Source organism: Melanotaenia boesemani, chromosome 2 (genome assembly GCF_017639745.1).
Source record: "Melanotaenia boesemani isolate fMelBoe1 chromosome 2, fMelBoe1.pri, whole genome shotgun sequence".
Classification (NCBI taxonomy): Eukaryota; Metazoa; Chordata; class Actinopteri; order Atheriniformes; family Melanotaeniidae; genus Melanotaenia; species Melanotaenia boesemani.
The window spans coordinates 33842856-33862114 of NC_055683.1; the positions used below are offsets into that span (position 1 = coordinate 33842856).

At 38.2% G+C, this 19259-nt stretch overlaps 1 protein-coding gene across 3 annotated transcripts in view; it reads left to right on the plus strand.

Moving 5' to 3' along the window:
• The first annotated feature begins 496 nt into the window (after nucleotides 1-496).
• shank1 (SH3 and multiple ankyrin repeat domains 1) overlaps nucleotides 497-19259 on the plus strand; it is a 75737-nt gene continuing 56974 nt past the window's right edge. For all 3 annotated transcript variants that reach the window (XM_041974468.1, XM_041974478.1, XM_041974486.1), the window contains exon 1: nucleotides 497-839. The gene's annotated coding sequence lies outside the window, so the exon portion shown is untranslated. The remainder of the gene's footprint in view (nucleotides 840-19259) is intronic.

Below are 19259 nucleotides of genomic sequence, written 5' to 3' on the forward strand. Positions count from 1 at the left end.
CAGATTGCAATGTATTTGATATATTCGTTTCATTGCATAAAATGGGAATTCTTGCTTTAATTGACATGTGTGCTTTTGTTCTTGATATTGCATGGAAATTACTGGATTATCTTTTATGTATTTCTTTGTGAACGTTTGGTGTGTGTATCCCTGCACTGTTGGGTGGATCCCAGTGTGTTCTTTGATGAGAGGGGGGGAAACAACAGATTCTTTTCCCAGCTAAGAGTCTAACTCCAAAACATCAAAGACACAGGGTGAGGAGGAAAGAGAGAGAAAGAGAGAGAGAGAGAAAGAGAGAGAGACAGAGAGAGGGAGAGACAGAAAGATGGAGGGAGGGGTATGCCCTGTATCCGGGTAATGACAGAGGAGGAAGAGATGGAGGGAGACAGAAAGAAAACCAACCAACCAGTACAAGGAGAGAGAGAGAGGGGGGCACTCCGAACAAGCTAAAGGGAGGGAGGGAGGAGGGGAGGACATCGAGCGAAGGATGGGAAGATTGCCGGACCGAAGAGATAGAAGTGTTACTACAGAGCTGCTGCTGGTGGAGGACAGTCTGGGAGCTGAGGATAATGCTCCATCCCTCAGCGTACAGCAGCACACCGGACACCTTGTAATTTCTTGTGGTGGCCTCTGTGAAGGAGGAGGGTCTTTATTTTTGCAGCTGTGATTGTCTTTTTTTTTTTTTTTTTTACCCTTTCCATTACATCTTCCTCGTTCCTATTCACTCCTTATCTCTCTGCAACTGGCAATCGCTGGGCTCTCCCCCTCCTCTCTTTTCTACTTCTGTCCCCTTTTCCAGTGGAGGGATTTCTGTATTTCATCAGGGATTGTAGAAGACAGTAAGAATGCTTTCTGTCACTTTCTTTTTCCTTTCCTGACATGCATGCAAACGGAGGAAGGGGCATAGCAAAGGAGCAGAGAGTGTAATTTTATGTTTGTAGAGGGATAGTGGTGGAGTCAGTGGGGGGTATATGTGCATGCAGCGGGAGGTGGGAGGAGGCTTTGCATGTTCAAGTTTACTGCATTGATGTGAAACATTAATTCCTCTGTCACATGGCTGTCAGTGCATGCAAATATCCCAGCTTAAAATGGAAATACAGTTGCTGCACACACACAAAAAACAGACTTATAAGGACAGATTCACAATCATAAGGAAGGAAAATAATCAATATTTAGCAGTGGATTACTCTTGATTCAAGCACATGATTGGTCTTCCTAAGCTTTATGTAGATGGAGGAGAGAGAAAAAGGATAACTCAAACAGAAAATGTTGCTGGCGTCAGATATTATAACACAGATACAGATGTGACAGAAATGCTTTATGCTTGCTCTTTATCGTTAAACTGATAATCCCACCCACATACATTTGCAAGCCTGTTAAGAATTGCTGATGATCTGGTGCACAGAGCAGCTCATTGCTCAGTGTTCACAATAAAAGGCTAAGCAGTGCATAAAAAAAAAACCCCCAAAAAAACAGTAAATAACACTCTGGCTCCCCGACACATTGACTGTAGTGTGTAAGAGCAGGATATGCATGAACGAACAATGACACAAATGCATGTCAGCATTAAAAATGTGTGGACTTAAATAGAGTGTTTATCATGCATTCAACTAAAGATGAATTCAATGATGAGTGTTCAAACTGCTCTCCTTTCACTTGAGTACAAGAAAAGGGTCACCCTCCCAGCAGGGAACATGTGTTTGCTCCTCTCCTGTCATTATCTCTACCTCTGTTTAGTCTATCTATAGATGCCTTTGTCTCACTGATACTGAACACAGCCCTTCACAGAAAGGTGACAGAGGGTCACTTTTACAGGGAAGACATAATTACACACAAGCTGTTTCTGCATTGCAAAGTGTTGCACGGGGCAGCGAGGTGGATTTCAGACAATGAAGCAGAAGTTACTGAGAACAACTTGGAGGTGTGAGTGTGAGCTCAGTTCTTTTTTTTTTTTTTTTGTTTTCGCAGGGCAGCAATAAAACAGGGACATCACCCACACGCAGTCATTGTACTTCACACATGCTTTTCATGCTTTTTTTTATGTGAAATGCCTCAGGAGCAAGAGAGTAATTATGAAAGAGCAGCTCATCAAGCGAGAGCTCAACTTTGAGTTCAGTTTGCAGCAGTGAGACCTTGAACCACCATTAGTCCACTGCTGGTGGGTTTAATGTAGAAGTAGAGCACTGTTGTCAGTGTGCTGTGTTGATTAGAGGAGTCGGTGAATAGACACTCAGACACTTCACTAACTCATGCAGCCATGAATCAGTATTGGTGGGTCCTCACTTGCTCATACAAAGTAATAACTCTTAATCTGTCAAACATATCACATTAAACATGTCAGATGAGAACAATTAATGTCAAATTTAATTGATTGGTCCACAGCTGAGGCAGATTTATGGATAATGTCTTTCTATGTAGAGATCTGAAGTCATAACATCATGTGTGGGCTAGCTTCTTCTCCACCAGTTAATTATTAACTTAATGTTCAGCTCTAATATTTTGCTGCTTGGGAACTTGTTTATTTTGGCCTGTGAAAATGAAGTTGATGTGGTTCCACAGGCCGGCGCAGTTCCGATTAACTGACTGTCATGCAGTTTTTGCTTCAGACATTGTTTGGCACAAATAAAGTCAAGGTCCAGCAAAGAGAGTCGACTTGCTGCCTGCTGAGTTGAATTAACATTCAGGTCATGGTGGTGAAGGGGAAACACAGTTAATTCTGTTTTGGTTGGAGAAGTGTTATGGAATGACACAGTTAGTTCCACTATGTATACAAAGACTACTCAGCACTCATTGGATTCAAGTGAGATTTATCTGTACGCTGGGGCAAAGCTTACCTGACACATGGTGGCGAACTGGCCTTGAATCTTGATTCATTAGAATTAATTGGGTTATTTCAAGTCAAATTTATTCAGAACCCTCTTTCATAGGAGTGTGGGAGGGATAAAAAGGGATTCTTATCTCTTTGTTTAGTTGCTACAGTCCCACATTTTTTTCAGCCTCCCTCTGGTTTATTTGCCTAAGTGCACAGAAGTGGAGCGCAACTATTTTTTCAATATTTGCTGAGCTGCTCAGGAGGTGATGTAGTTCATATCTCCAGATTTAGCCATCTCGTTTACTCTCTCACTCCTTTTTCCTCTCTCACTCATTCCTTCTTCGTTTCTTGCCGGCGGTAGATGGCTGAACTGGGACAGACAGGTCTCCCCTGCGTTTTGTCCTACTTTGACATTGTCCTCTCTCTTCTGATTATTTCTCTTTTTTAGTTGTTTACCTTTATCCACCTATCTGTTGGTGACTCATTAGATCTCTGAGTATTTTATCATACCATTCTGTCTGTGTTTTGAGTGTTTTAATTTCTTAGGGGACATTTTTCTCTACTTGGCATGATGTAGAAAACTGATGCTTGCCAATCATGAGCCCCCCCCCCCGTTTGATTTAGAAGGATGGTTAGAAGTGTAGCCTCAGAGAAGTAAAAAAAAATCACCCTTCAATCTGGTGTGAATATCATATCTCTAAAAGCGTGCATAGTTTGGCCAAATGGTGCGGAAACATGATGAATTAATGCTGTTTTAGATCAGAAGGATGGTTATTTGTTTTCACAATGACATGGATGGAAAGTCAAATAGTTGAAGCATCTATTGTTTCTGCAACCCAGATTCAAACAGACATAAAAACACCCATAAACCATGCACTTCCAATATTTGGTTGGTGTGTCTTTATTGTGTATTTCAGATTTCTTTTGCATTATTTTGACATCACCATGTGGTCATTCTGTGTCTATCAGGAATTGTTTTATGGCTCTTTTTTTTGTCATTTTGGCTAGTTTGAATCTATTTTATGCACCTTTTTGTTCACTTTGCATCCCCTCTTAATTATCTTATGCCCCAGTTTGGTCATTTGTATTGATGCTTTAAATTTCCTTTAGTAAATTACCCAATTTATCTGCCCATTTTCACAATTTTGCATTCTCTAGGGTCTTTTGTGTGTAAATTTGGGTTAATTTCCTCTTACAGGTGTGTTGTTTTGCACATCTTTGTTGCCATTTGTTTCTTTGTGACCATTTTACAACTTCTCTTCTACACCACATCTACCTATTTTTTATATTTTCCTTCTGGGATGTGTATGATATTTTTCATATAAAGTTGGGGGTCCTGGATAAGAATAACATAGCTGGGGAGCTGGAGCTTTTTTCATTAAGTGAAAGTGATTTAAATGTGTTTGTGTTTTTATTACTCCTGTTCAGCATGTAGGTCATTGGAAACAAGCCCTAATTATCTATTATTGAGATTTACCCTTTCACTACATCATGACAACAACTAAAATAAGTGTATCTTTGTTGTGCTGCATTATTGTGTCAAACTGGCAGGGAACAACTATTTTAGTATTTAGAGTGTTAGATGTCTAATTTACACTTTCATTAAAGCCGAAGTGAAAACTTAAAAGTAGAAATCTGTGGTACAACTATATAGCATGCTAGCATGCATACCCACAATAGACCTGTTTTCCTTCATACTTTTGGACTTTCACATGTACACTTTTGATTTTTCACTGCACTAACACTAAGGAGGATTAAAGTCATTTTTAAGGTATTTTACATACTCTATCGTTTGCAGCACTTAAGTCTCTTTCCAAAGATATCCCATCTGTACCATTGCATAAACTCCACTGATGATAATTATAGGGGAGATTAGTATGTGGAGGGCATTGGCCAGACTTCTCCACGCGCTGTGAAATTTCTTTTAGTTTATTAGGGCTAATTGCGCCATCGAGAGGTGTCTAAGGGAGCTTTTCATTCCTCCGAACAATCATCCCTGCATCATCATCAAAGTAGGGTTGCTATTTTTAGCAGCAACAGATGCATGGCAGCAGTGGAGCAGTGCCGGCCCAGGATGATGATCAGAGTGTCGGGTGGGGTGTAATTTGTGTGCGATTGTGTATTTGAGCACAACCGAGGGCAACAGCAGGATCTAATACTGCATTAAAGTCATGTGAAAAAGACGGGCCTCCTACTTGGAAACACTGCAGTGTATATAAGCTTTCAGGGATTGCCCGCTGCTTCAGCGATACAGTGAATGAACAGACCAAGTTATTGATTTGAAAACACATCAGTCTTTGATTTTTACTTTTTACGTAAATGTCTTTTAGTGGAGTTTTCATGAGCAAGATCTTGAAGACTGCTCAAAGCATCCAACTGCAACAAGTGCTTCATGTTCATTCCTTAGTGAGAAGCTAATTTAAATACATAAAACAGTTAAATGATTGAGATTTTTGTCAGCTGTAATACAATATAACATGTAAAAAAAGCCAAACCAACATTGATTAGATAGTGATAAGATTTATTGGTCACTGCATGTCACTTTCTTAATGTTAACATTTTGGATTTATTTTATGATGTTTCAGTCCATACACTGGATTTAGTACAATTTTCAGCCCAATCAAAGACCCTTGAGATTCCTGCTAATGTTGCTGTGTATGACTGCAGGTGCTTTGTGTAAAATACACCTGCTATCAGGTTTGCACCTTGTGATTGAAGGGTGTTGAGCTGCATCACCTTGTTTTATCACAATGTAACTCTGTCATGGAGACAGCTGAAGCCAATGGAAAATAAACCGCGCGCGCATGTGTGTGTGTGTGTGTGCTCTAGTTTTTGCCTCCTCATTCTATAATGTAATATAGTAATTACCTTTAACATTACAAAAAAACAGATCATTATTTCCTCTTTGTCGTCCTGCTACCAGTTTAAAATACATTGTACCTTAATTTCTTTCTGCCTCCCAGCAAGATAGAAGAAGATAAGAATCTGACTCAATTCGCCTCCAGTTTGCAGCCCTCTTCTTCCTTATTGCATTACTATCTTTTTAAAACTATAATTGTTCTGTCATTAAGATGCAATGTCTTATTTCTGGTTTTCATGCAAACTTTTTTTCTTTACTTGCCTCCTCTTTTAATGAACTTGTCACAGACAGAAGTGTGTGTCGGGGTGTTTGTATGTGTGCATGCATGCTACTTTTCTGCATGTTCATGTGTATCAGTTTGTACCAGCAGTAGGCAGTAGTGGGTGTTTTTTTTAGTTTAAAGGAGATGATGAGTCGTGATGTTTCGGGCCAGGGGAGTTTGGGCATTTTGCTGCATTAATAATGGAAACACAGCTGGCAGTATTTATAGCAACATTGGAAGGGAGCTGTGGCAGCATGAATGGGAGTTGATATATGAGATACAGTGCATCCTGCCAGCTAGCCTGGACATCAGACAGTGTGAGCTGCCACATGGTAGGCAGTGCTGAGTTTGCAGATGGGAGGGGACTGACACTTAAAGTCACATTCACAAAACAAGCCCAGGCTACCCACACTAAGGCTGGGTGATACCACAAATTTTGGTATCGATTTGATACCAAGTAAATCCAGGGCAAGTATCGCTAATACTGAAATCAATACCTATATCCTTTGCTTATAATTTCACAATCATTAAATGAGTAACAATGCAACAAAATAATTAAATAACTGTTATTCCCTTTTATCACGCACAGTTGTTTTGAAAAATTAAGTCAACAGTGCAAATTGTCTAAACAAAAGCAAAATCTGCTACTGGTTGTCTCTCCTTCACATTCTTTGGCTTCTTTTCCTCAAAGTACTCTGTAAGAAAAATATTGATCTCATCACACTGGTATCGATACCGATACTAGTTTTGGTATCGATATTATCGACATTTAGATCGATCTACCCTTCGCTTACCCACACTTGTTGACCTAATCCAAAACAGACCCTTATAAGACTTCTGCAATAAGGTTTTTCATCAACTGATGAACAGGAAGATGCTGCATTTTTCAGTCCAGACCAAAAAGAAGTGGAGCAAAAAAAGCATAAAATCTTGAGGAATGTATGTTTACAAACAGTGCCTCTAGAAGTTGAGGAGCACTTTGATATGGAGTCATATCGATTGACCTACATAGCAGACTTAAGGTGGCTTTCTCCCACCATGTTTGGAGTTTCTGAGCTCTGTAAGGTCAAAGAAAAGCTATGGTATACTTTGCCAAGTATAGTGTGTTATTATTGTCACTGATATAATTGAGCAGCCTTTTTCTTTTAAATTGCTCATCCCCTCAATGCTTGGATTTTACAATTATATTAAAGCAAACTAAATATGAGGGGAAAAAAATTCAGGAAAATTATAAGAAAAAGACAAAGACTGGAATAAAGGAAACTACAATTATATATTAAATAAATTTAACAACAATCAATTGATTAAATAAATAATATAAAATCAATACAGAAATAAAGCTAAATCAACAAAAATAAATAAATTGATTAAACCAAAAAGAATAAATAAATAAATAAATAAATAACAGTCTGGAAGTCGTTTTTTCCGAATATGCAAGACTGGTCATTGAGAGATTTTCAGCTGCTCGGTCTGTCACAGTGAAAGCTGCAAAATCCTCAGTAAATAAAGATACCCCATATGAAAAAATTCCTTAAAAACCATTTATAGAACAAGAAAACAGTACTGGGTTTTTCTGTAACATCGTATGAAAATGAGACAAGTTTGATCCAGTAAAATTATGAATAATCAAACATTTTTAAAGATTAACAAAACAGAATATTACGTTTTTGTTTTTTTTTTTACTTTTAAATTAATATATTTTGCATCCATTTCACTGTGTTCTCTGTGTGCAAAGATTTCTAAGTAACCTCTCTAGAAGTTAAACTGTTTGCTTCCACAGTCCTTCACAAGAAACTGTGCATTACTCCTTCCTTACGTCTCAAAGCTTCACTCATTTTAGCAGTGATGTCATTGACAGGTTGCCAAGTAGAAATAAAACAGAAATTATTCACAAATGGACAAATAAAACCAAACAAATGCACAGAAACTTAATTACTTCCAGATGAGCATCTAATGATAAAACCAATTACTTTTACTTTATTAATCCCAATTCAGCTCTGCATTTAACCCATCTCTAGATGTACTAGGGAGCAATGGGGCTGCCATGTTTCGGTGCCCAGGGAGCTGTCGTGTGGGTTAAGGGCTTTTCTTAAGGGCCCATAGTGGTTCACCTGTGTTGGCACTCTGGGAATTTCTGACCGAAGCCCACCTCTGTAACCACTGGGCTACCACTGCCCCAAAATCTGTTGTTGTTATTTGTTGTATCATGTAATATTAAATGAATTTTGTTATGTATAAGATAGAAATATGTTTTGAGGTTGAATTAACTTCATGAAGTTTGTTTAGGCATATAAAATAATCCTATACAGCAAGAAGCACCAATGTGTGATGTGGCCATTTTTCTTTTTTTTTTTTTAGGATGCAATCCAATACATTTTCCATTTAAAAGCCTTTATATGTGACACCATAGACCCCACCCCAGAGTAAAACTTGATTCTTCCTCTGCTATACCAAAGGGAGCTAAAACTTAACTTGGTTGAGAAAATTTTCTTAAACTGCAACAGATTTTTGACCCTCTGCTCATCCTACTTCATTTTGAGTTTGCATAAGTGAATGTGAATCACTCTTGTCCCTTCTCCTGAAATCCACCCACTTTATAAAACCTGCCTTTAGATCCTTTCAGAGCTGCACGCTCATCACAACCCAGGCTTTGGTCAACTCCCAGCGGGTCAGATCAAAACCTCCACTCCTGCACAGACTCTGCTGATGGCTGGCACATTCTGACAAGGCTTCAAAGGCTGCTGCTCTGAGAGAGAAACAAAGCAGAAATCCAGAAGGCTTTTCTCAATGTCATAGTGAGACATGTGGAGTTGGATGGGTCATTTGTTTTCTCTTGGCCTGTGATAGACAGAAAGCAGCAACTTTAAGGTAGCCACGTGGTCAGCCTCCGGTTTTGGCGCCTGCAGCAGTGGAGCAGCATCCACCTTTAATATTTCACAGCTCGTCATATGTTCAGCCTCCTTCTCCTTCCCTACAGCTACTCCCATTGTGGTTTACTTATTCATGACCTACCCGTGTGCTACTGCCAGCTATTTGCCCCAACTTGGCCTGCAGTGAGACTCTCAATAGCAGCAAGTGGGTCCTGCCGCCCGGTGCCGAGCCACCACTTCAGCTCCTCCGCCAAGCAACAGAGATGAGTCTGTGTGATTTATATTACTCAGCTCTCTGAAGCAGACAGCATGCATCGCTGCAAGCAGAACACAGGAGGAGATTATGTTCAGTCCCACAGCGATTTAGTGGCAATGATGAATAAAGCTAATTAATTAGTAGGCTATTTGAATGGGATCTCAACTTACTGGCTCCCCAGCTGATTGACTTTCTTCATCTCATCTGTAGAGGGAAGCTTTAACAAACACAGTGGCCTTATTCAAATGCATACAGATGAATACTATTTATGCACAAGACTATATCATTAACTAGAACTGAAATAATTAGTGCATTGATCAAGAATAATAATAAACAGTTTTAAGAAGCAATTCCTCCTTTGATGCTCAACATCCTCATGATTTTGAACTATTTGTATGAATAACTAAAAATGACATGAGGTGACCTTGGACCTTTAGTTTTTTTTTCTGTTTTTTTTTGGCATTTTATAAACAATACAGCAAACTGAAAAAAAGGCAAGAACATATTTATTATTATGCAGATTTTTGTACTTTGTCCAAAGCTCTCAAGGATGAAAACTACCAAAAATACCCATTAAAGTTGGTTTCAGCATCACTGCATAGGCTCTGTAGCTGGAGTGGAAGCAGCTCTGATTCTGACATTCATCAGCTGTCAGCATCTGGCAAGTAAACAAACCAGTGTCAGTTTGATCAACAGGAAGGCAAATTGGGGAACCTGTAGAACATGAGACACCGACAGTGTTGATATGATTTCTGTGTACAGATGATTATCACTTTGGACCTTTTAGATCATCAACGGGAGGAGTGACAACCATCCATAAATCAGACAAGACAGAAATAATGAGTTATTGTGGTTAGATATTTTCCTAACCTGGCTGAACTTACTTCTAGCTAATATTTATAATATTTATCTTAATAATCTCGAAAACAGATCAAGTTTTGACTGTAAAATACCTTAAAAGTGTTGCTTGAAGTACAATTCCTTTGAAATCACAGGGAAATCAGCTTACTCTACAGGAAGCGTTTTCACCCACTAACACATCCACTAGAAGCAACTGCTGTCTTCACAATGAAGCCCTCGGGGGGATGTTTTATTGCTTTTCTCTAACATGTCTCTAAATTTTCATCATGTACTATGATGCCGCTTCTTTTGATGTTGAAACAGAGGTGGAGTTGGAGAGATGTCTTTGGGCCGTTTGTTTTTTCGCAAGTTTTTCTTTTTATTCATTTTGTGTTAGCATGAATGTCTTGGCCACAGTATGTGAAAAGAGGAAACTGTAGTCCTTAACGGCAGTGGTTTCCAAACTTTCTGAGCCACGACCACTAAGATAATATACGTTGGTGTTTGCAAAACCGCCCACAATGACTGAGTGGTTAATTTAGTGATATATCAAATGGGCCATCCAGCAGCCATCCTGTAAATCAAGGGTGTCCTGGTCCAGTCCTTGAGAGCAATCTGAATCAAGTGAATGGCTCGTTACTGGGCCTCTGCAGAGCTGAATGACATGCAGATGGAGGAATTCAGCCATTTGATTCAGGTGTGATGGAGAAAGGATGTTGCAGGATAGTAGGTCTTGAGGACTGGACTTGGGTACCCCTGCTCTAAATGTAGGCTATTATGTAATCTAAAACTATTAGAATCTACATAGATAATGAGTATAAAGTAATTTTTGGTGGATTATGTTCACAGCTGTGAAAAAACACCTATATGATCAAAATCAACTTCTCTCTCTGAGATAACGGCAAATTCAGATTTTTAATGTGGCAAGAATGATTACTTTGGTTATGCATTAATGTGTTAAAAAATGAACACGTTACTAATCTCTTTGCATCAATGCATTCATTTTGGCAGCCCTAATAAAAATCTCTTATTTATTTGATAAAGATTGGCTATGTAAATTTTTTCATTGCAATGATCTGGCAACCTCCTAAAATTTTCTGGACCCTCCAGTTTGGGAAAGACTGATTCATAAGTTTTAGCTGTATAGTTCTAAGGTTAGTGATTTGGCATGTTTGTAGGTGCAGCATCCTTCTAATTTGGACTTGGATTGTTTTTTTACTTGATCTCCTTACTCACCTGCTAGCTCCTAGTTCATGGTATCTGTTAGTATGAAAAGTTCAATATATTTCAGTGTCAAGTGGACGTTGTGTTAAGGAAAAAGACATAAACTATGAAGGCCAGCATGAAAACATTCCAGTCTTTATCTCTCCATGTTATTCACTGGGGCCCTTTTGCTCAAAACTCCACTTTATTCATCTGTAAAACCTCACAGAGAAGCAGTCACCTCAGATAGATGTTGCCATTTTACATTTATAGAAATCATAGATACATGTTATGTGAATGTTTCTGAGACAAAAGTGCCTAATTTCACTGCTCAAATATGTAGAGTACTTTGATGAGCTATAATTTACACCAAACCATGATTATATCACAGATCTGATAAGGCTGCCTTGTTAAAATTAAGTCATTTCAGTATGTTAAGTTAACCTCTTTTCATGAGCCCTCTATCTTCACAACTTCAAGGGTTGTATCTATAATCTTGGCCTCAAAAGAAAGCTGAGATGTGAGATTACTATAGAATCAACATATGTGTTACTCGGTGCATACTTTAACCTGAAACACAGCAGAAAATGTAAATAGTTATCTCCTCAGCAGCCCAATTCAGACATCTAGTAAGAATTAGTCATGTCTGATGAAGAACTGTGCCAAAAAAGTGAACCTGAGCAGTTTTACAGATGTGTTAATAGAGGTGTTATGCAGGTAAATATCTCAGGTTCTCATCAGATGATTTGGAAAATGGACACCTCTATCAATTGTCAGAGTCAGGAACATTGAGGAATATCCCCAAAATTCACCTAATGAAACATCATAAGGATCCAGAATGAAGTGATCCACAAGATAGTATATGATAGGAAAGTGTGAATACTTCACTATCAAACCTACTACATCTTCATGGAAATTACCAGGACCTTCATGATTCATTTCAAACAAAACAGAATCACAGAAGAACAAATTAGCAGAGTTTCTTTGAGCTGGAAAACTGTAAACGTAAGACATGATTTATGACTCAGTGATTTTTTGTTTGCTACTCTTTGTTTGCTGCTAGCTTGTAGAGTTTTTGCAGCATGGTGATGAGACAGACGTCTGTAATGAGCAGAGTCTATGTGACACCTTGTTTGTGTGATTTTGATTAAAGTAGAGAAAATAGCAGAAACTCTGAGGTGGACAATGCTGTTCTCATGGTTTTGTTATAGCCCATATAATTGCTTGGGGTTTAACTTGTTTTTTGTTTGAATACCAATGTTTGTTACAGTTTTTTTTTAGCAGAGATTCTCCTACATGTTAGGATTGGTGGTTCCTTGTTTGTGCAAACATCTTCTGCCTGTATCTCATACCACCCCCTGTACAGGGAGCTCTCATCAGGAAGGGGTTAATGGTAGTTTACATTTATATTGTACCTTAGCTAAGTTCTACAAAGCCCTTCACAATGTTTTTTATTCACACAAATGCTCATATAGTACTTTTTGTTGGGCTTAACCCTGGGGACTGAACATCTGAGAAGATGATGAGCATCATTCATACTCCCATCCCTCATAATTAATAAGCTGACAGCACAGTACAGAAAAATGTCATAATCATTTGATTCCTTTGGGACAGCTATATGTGGAATAGATGTCTTTATAACCCAGCTGTTACATTAAAACTTAAACTTGTACATTATTATGGTTGGGGCCACTTAGTTGAGTTGAGTGTTCAGATTCTTGCTCTTTTCACACTGACGCACAAGATGGTGATGGCTAAATGCTGAACTCAAGGCATGAAAGTGGATGTCCACCCACCAAAGGGTGATGCCAGAGTGGATTCCACCATCCATCCATTATTGCACCCATTGTCTGTACCTGCTTAAGTCCCCTGCTTTCAATGCAGGGTTTCAAGGGGCTTGGGCCTATCCCAGTAGTAAGAAGCAGGGTACACCCAGCCATCTTTCATGTACAGTTACTATGACAACCTCCATTTTTTCCTTTGTATTAATTATTTAATTATTGGTCATTAAAACATGGCTGCTGCTCTATATACTTAAAGTTAGTTTCTTTCAACATACACCCACCCTCCTACTGATTTTCACATACAATTTGTCCTTGCTTATAATTTTTTTTAAATAATTTTTTGTTTATTTTAAAACATTCATTAACTGCTGAAATTGTTTGTCATTGCCTTACTGGCCAAGTTGAGATTCACACTGGTCAAGAGGAGGATGATCTAAAAACAGACCTTCTGAAAACCCAAATGCAGCATGTTCTGCTGGTTTTTACTGCTAACACTTTGTGTGTATTGTCAGAGTATTTGCTGAGAAATGTTGGGATTAAATATACTCACAGTCTTCAATTATTTATTCTAGCAACTGTGATGCACAGAGCCAGTAGCATGGCTGTGAGTGATGTAGATATGATGGACTGGATTAGAGTATTGGGCACTCAAGGGAGATTCTGTACCAAATCTACTGATATATATATTTTTATTTCATGAGGGCTGATCCTATTTTCGGTTAAATCTTCATGATGACAACACCAGTGACGCTGTTGTACTTGCTTCCACCTCATTTCTCAAACCAGGTTCCTCCACCGGCACTTATTCCAGTTTAATAGCCCGAGGGATGGTTACATCAGCATGTGCTCACTGATGCACATCACTCAGGCTCATTTGGGATGTTACAGCTAATACTGGTACTTTATGAGATGTGCAGACCACCACATGAGAGCTTGAAGATAAATGTGTGTGCAGTTGACCAGAGGGTCAGAGTTCATACACATTAGCTGTAATCCATGTCTATTCACAGCCCCCTGAGGGATCGCTATGTATAAGTGTATATCTGAGTCCTTGTTGCGCACACATAACCAAACAGGCTGTGCAGACTATTTGTGTCCATTTGTGTTAGTTTTGTGTGAAGATGTCAAACAAGGAGGGGAGGGAAATTGGCCGTTCCAGTTTAGTGGCAGGAAAGTGGGGCGATCTGTTCTTTGGAAGTTTCCCAGTGAAATTTCCTGGGGACCGAGACACTGAAAATATCTATCTATATACACACTATGTCCTACATAAAAGAGAGGGTGAACCAAAGAGACAGAGAGGAGAAGAGAGAGAGAGCATATGAAGGCAAGTGTGTGTTTGGGAGAGATAAAAGACAGGGAGGGAGGAAGGTTGAATGTCACTGTGCTGGTGGGATATCAATTCTTTTTGATGGCATCACACAGACTGCAGACTGATTGAAGCTTATTGGAAGCAGGTCAAGAATCTGGCAAGGCACCAGCAAAGTTACCTCTCACTTCTTCTGTCACATAAATACCACCCAAGAAGAAATGCAAATGCTGCCTAATAACCCCAATTCTGATTATCATCTACCGATCTACCGTAAAGTTCAAGTGCGGTGTAAGTGCGTGATCACGCAGGATTAACTTGAATTACATTGACATGTCAGCAAACAAAGCTCAGATCCATCTTTCTTTTGGCAAAACACAAATCTTATAAACATGACACGTTCTTCTGCAAGCTTTGCATCATGTAAAAGCAGATGTTTCCAGCTCATCTCACCTCCATATCTTAGTAAATCAGCTTTGACATATTTGTTTAATTTGTAAATATTAACTAAAATTGACAGCTGGAATGAATGTTATGTGGTTAATTATTAATATACTACCAGACCTAAAGTTTAGTACTCAAGACGTTAAACAGCCAAGTTTAGGATTTTTTAGATGACCTACAAGTTCAAAAGGTGAGAAAAATCATTGTTCTATATACTGCAAAAAGCAGCAACTATAATTATGACTCTAAGCACATAAATCAGCCATAAATCAGCTCATCATAAAAACAAGACTGACTTCGACAGAGTGCATTAATACTCATTATTTCCCTGATATGAGGTTTGACAGGAAACACTACTGAACGTGACGCTGCCAACAGGACAGATAAACGTAGAAGCTGTCAGATCAAGAATACAAATGAATTGGCTGGAAAAAGCTCCAAAGCAGGGGACTGTGAACACAACCTCACGAGAAGAAGAACAAATATTTTCCTCTACTTGCATGTTAATCTCAGGGGGTCCGTCTGCCCAGCACACTTCACCTCAGCTCCTATTGATCTGAGCACATTTAAGAATTAAACAACTACATTTAAAGGAGCAGTTTTGACATTTTAGAAGATGAGCTTATTCTGTTTCTTGCCAAGATTTGGATAAAAAAAATATCCTGTGCTCACACGGTGGTGTGGTGGTTAGCACCGCAGCCTCACAGCAAGCACTACTGGACTGGTGACCTGTCCAGGATGTACCCTGCCTCCCACCTGTTAATGCTGGGATAGGCTCCAGCTTACCCACGACCCTTAATGGACGAAGTGGTGCAGAAAATGAATGAATGAATCCTGCTCTCATAGTTTTACAGTAAATGTGAATTTTCTGTCAGATTTTGGCTAACTGAGCAAAGTGTGGCCAAAAAAATGGTAAAAGTCAACCAATCAGTGCTCCTGAAGCTCTTTAAGAGTTCCACAAGATAAAAAGCCCAGATTTGTTAAAACAGGTCAAATAATGAGAGGTCACAATTTGTAATCAGGGTCGATGTGAGAGTCAGTTCTGCAAGTACATAAGACTCCAAAATGCTAATATTGTAAAATAACAAGTAAATAAGCTGATTTAAAAAAATAACCTTAGTGGTCTACCGAGAGTCCCAAACAAGCTAAACTGTCAATAACAGCTTGTTTCTTGTTCTTAAAACCTGATCGTTTTAGTTACAATATTTCCGATCCTGTGTTTGGTTCAGATCAGGTCTACTTTAATAAATGGACTCCTCTCTGAGGCTTCACACGTCTTATCAACTACAAATTTAGATAAATTAACAATAATGTGGCTTGGCAATTAATATGTTGTGGTTAGATCTTCTTCTGGTATTCCAATTCAATTCATATGAATACAGAATCACAAAAAATGTGTGAATGGATAATTTCCTGGCATTGAAGCAAACAGTTTAGTTTAAATTAGACAGTTTCAGCATTTTATAGCGTCACAATCATTAATGAATTGCCAAAAGGGCTAAAGCTTATTAAATAATTCTGCATGATTCATTAACTTTCCTTCCTAATTTTTACATTATTAAGGGAAACGTGGATAAGTATGCGTGCAACGTGAAAAAACACTAAAGTCTCTTTGCCCTGGGCTTTTATTTTCTCACTACCACTGCACTTCTTTATAAATCACTCTCTTTTTTTCTTTTTAAACCTTCAAAACACTCTTTGCTCAAGCTTAAGTTTATTACATTAGATACCAAATCACTGTGTGAATCCAGCCAAAGCTGGACATTTAAAACGCTGTTGAACATATTAATCTGACTGATATCAGATCAAGCTGAAGTTTTCAAAGCCAGACAAAATTCCTGGTATGTATGAGGACTCTCAAATAGACTCAAACTGGTTTATGAACATCACAGGAAGTTGTTTTTGGTCTTTTGTAAAAAGTTAAAGCATAATTGTATATTGATAAAGCTGAGTTTCTGACAAATCTGCTCTCATTCACACATTTTTTTGTCTAAATGCATCCAAAGTTCTGACTGAAAAGCAACCTTGTTAACATGACTTGCAGTTGCTTTTCACATTTTCACTTCTAATTTCTGCCATATGACAAATTTGGGGCGCACAGTTTTTTTGTTTATACGGTTTTTGGCATCAAAACTACTTTGTTAGATAAAAGTTGAGCTGGAATTGAAATAGGAGGACACACTTTCCCCCTCTGCCTTGAACTTCTGCATATTCTGTATTGCTGTGGTGACATGGTCAGGTTACACAGAACCAGCATAGAACTTGATGTTAGCTTATTTGAGTCATATAATTGACACTAAAGGAGTTATAATGATTATGTAATGACTTGGGATTTGCTCGCTGCATTGATTCAAAAAGAAAAACTCATGTAGGCTTCAGTCTTCTTTCCAGCTGAAAGACTGTGTTCATGTTTTGCTAGCTGAGGTAAGTCTTATTAAGGCCTGGGGGCCAAAACTTGTCCCCAGGGGCTCCAATCTGGCAGAATGAATTTGGTAAATATAAAAATTGCATAGAAGTAATTTACTTTTCTTAAAATAAAAGTAACTGGAATTCATAATTTGTCCTTGTGAGGTTGCTATTTTTTAATATAAGACATTTCTAAAGCATAGGCATAACTTAAGTCTTTGATCTGATATCATTTTACTTAAAAGATCTGACTTTAGTTTGTCATATATTTCTGATTTATTTAGTCTTTTTTTTACATCAGTGCATGTGTGAAAAATACGTCTTTTCAATGTCTTTTGAACTTGTAACAATACAAGTACATACAGTACAATACAATTCATACAATTCAAACAATGAGAGGAAAAAGACATGATGCTGTGCAGCAGCAGGACATCAGAGTATAAACAAAGTAAAACATTCTTGTGTGGTCTGTTTTACAGCTTACTAGCAAGCACATTAACAGTTAATGCGTAGACCGTGGATGATGCCACCATGTTGAAAAAAGACAATTGAAGACAACAGGAAGTTACATCATTATGTACTCCTAAAGAAATGTAGAAAAGATTTTTTTCTTTTTAGATATCACATTTCAGAAGTGCATGTTGATGCCTCAGATCAGAGTATCACAATTATCTTATCACTCCCAGTTACTGGATTAAAATGGTCATGTAAATGGGCTCAATAGTAGGTATCCATTACTAAACCAAACTGGATGAACACATCTAGATTTCTATCCAATACCTTAATGTATTTGTGCATGTTGCAAGTTTTTTGTTTTTACATCTGTGCAAAAAAAAAGTGTAGCTTCCATCTGTGCAACATCATCTGTTAAAAATGGACGAAGCGTCGTCACACCGTGAGTTGAACACGATAGAAAAAACACGATGGTGTGCAGCAGCAGAAATAAAAGTATAAACACATATAGTATATTTTACAGCTTATTAGTTCCCACATTAGCAGCTAACGCTAAGGCGGTGAGCGCCACACTGTTCAACTGAGACCTTTGGAAAATACAAGAAGTTATGTCCCTATGCGCGTATGTACTAATAAAAATTCTTATAATGGACTGGGAAATATAGACAAGGTTTTCATGAATATTGCATTTCAGAAGTGCACTCAGACGCATCAGATAACATTATTACAACTATCTGATTACTACTACTAAGCAGATTTTGACGATCATGTAAATGGATTAAATATTGCTTTCTTTATAATCTGTTAATATTTTGAGGAGTTAGTAGGAAAGCACACAATATGTAATAATAATACAATAATAATATAACACATGAACTTTTCTTTGGTGTTATGTGGAAAAAGAACAACCATCATGTATTCCAGGCTCTGTGCATCACTTTTAATTTCAGATTATTTAAGTTAACCTTCACAGTGCTCTCAGTCCTCTACTGAAGCCAACCTCTCTGATTGCTGAATGGGGTGAGGGTGAGCAGGGTTAATGTAAATTCAAGCTGGTAAGCCAACTGAAAGAGTTAATGATCTGACCTGAAACTCAAACAGCTCTCAAGGGGAGCGATAAGAGATAAAAAAATTTTAACAGCTGGATATGAAGACGAGGGGATTATTATCACTTGTTGACATTAGGCAATACCTAATCGCTCCAGCGTCCTCTTCATCATTACTCAGACAGACACATGTAAGCTCTTAAACACAGAACCTTCATTATGTAGGTCTTTTATGTGTGAGTCATGAATTTTCTCTCGGGATCTGATTATCACTTTCTCTCATAATTTTCCATCCCTCCTGACCTGTTCCAGCTAAATTGATGATGAGTGATTCTCTGAAAAGTTTGGTTCCTTTTAGTTTCACCTTCATTTTCTCTGCTCCATCCCTTGGGATCTGACTAATATCCATCATGAAAATATGAATAAACATCCAAGAATGCATGGCTTTCATGCCATTTACTGTCAGTTTATCATTTCAGACGGTCCAGTGTGGGTGGATTTTACACAGAGGCTTCAGGATATCAGGTTGTTGAAATCTGCAATACAATTTCGACTTTAAGGAGGTCTTCATGCTGAAATAGATATTATGGCATCATGGAGCCTTTTACCATTTCTTGAATCTCTCTAACATGACAATGATGAAGTTCCACAAAAAGGCTGACTCTTTTCAATTATTTGACTTGAAAATGTGGGAAAAGGCCAGATCTAAAAACAGTG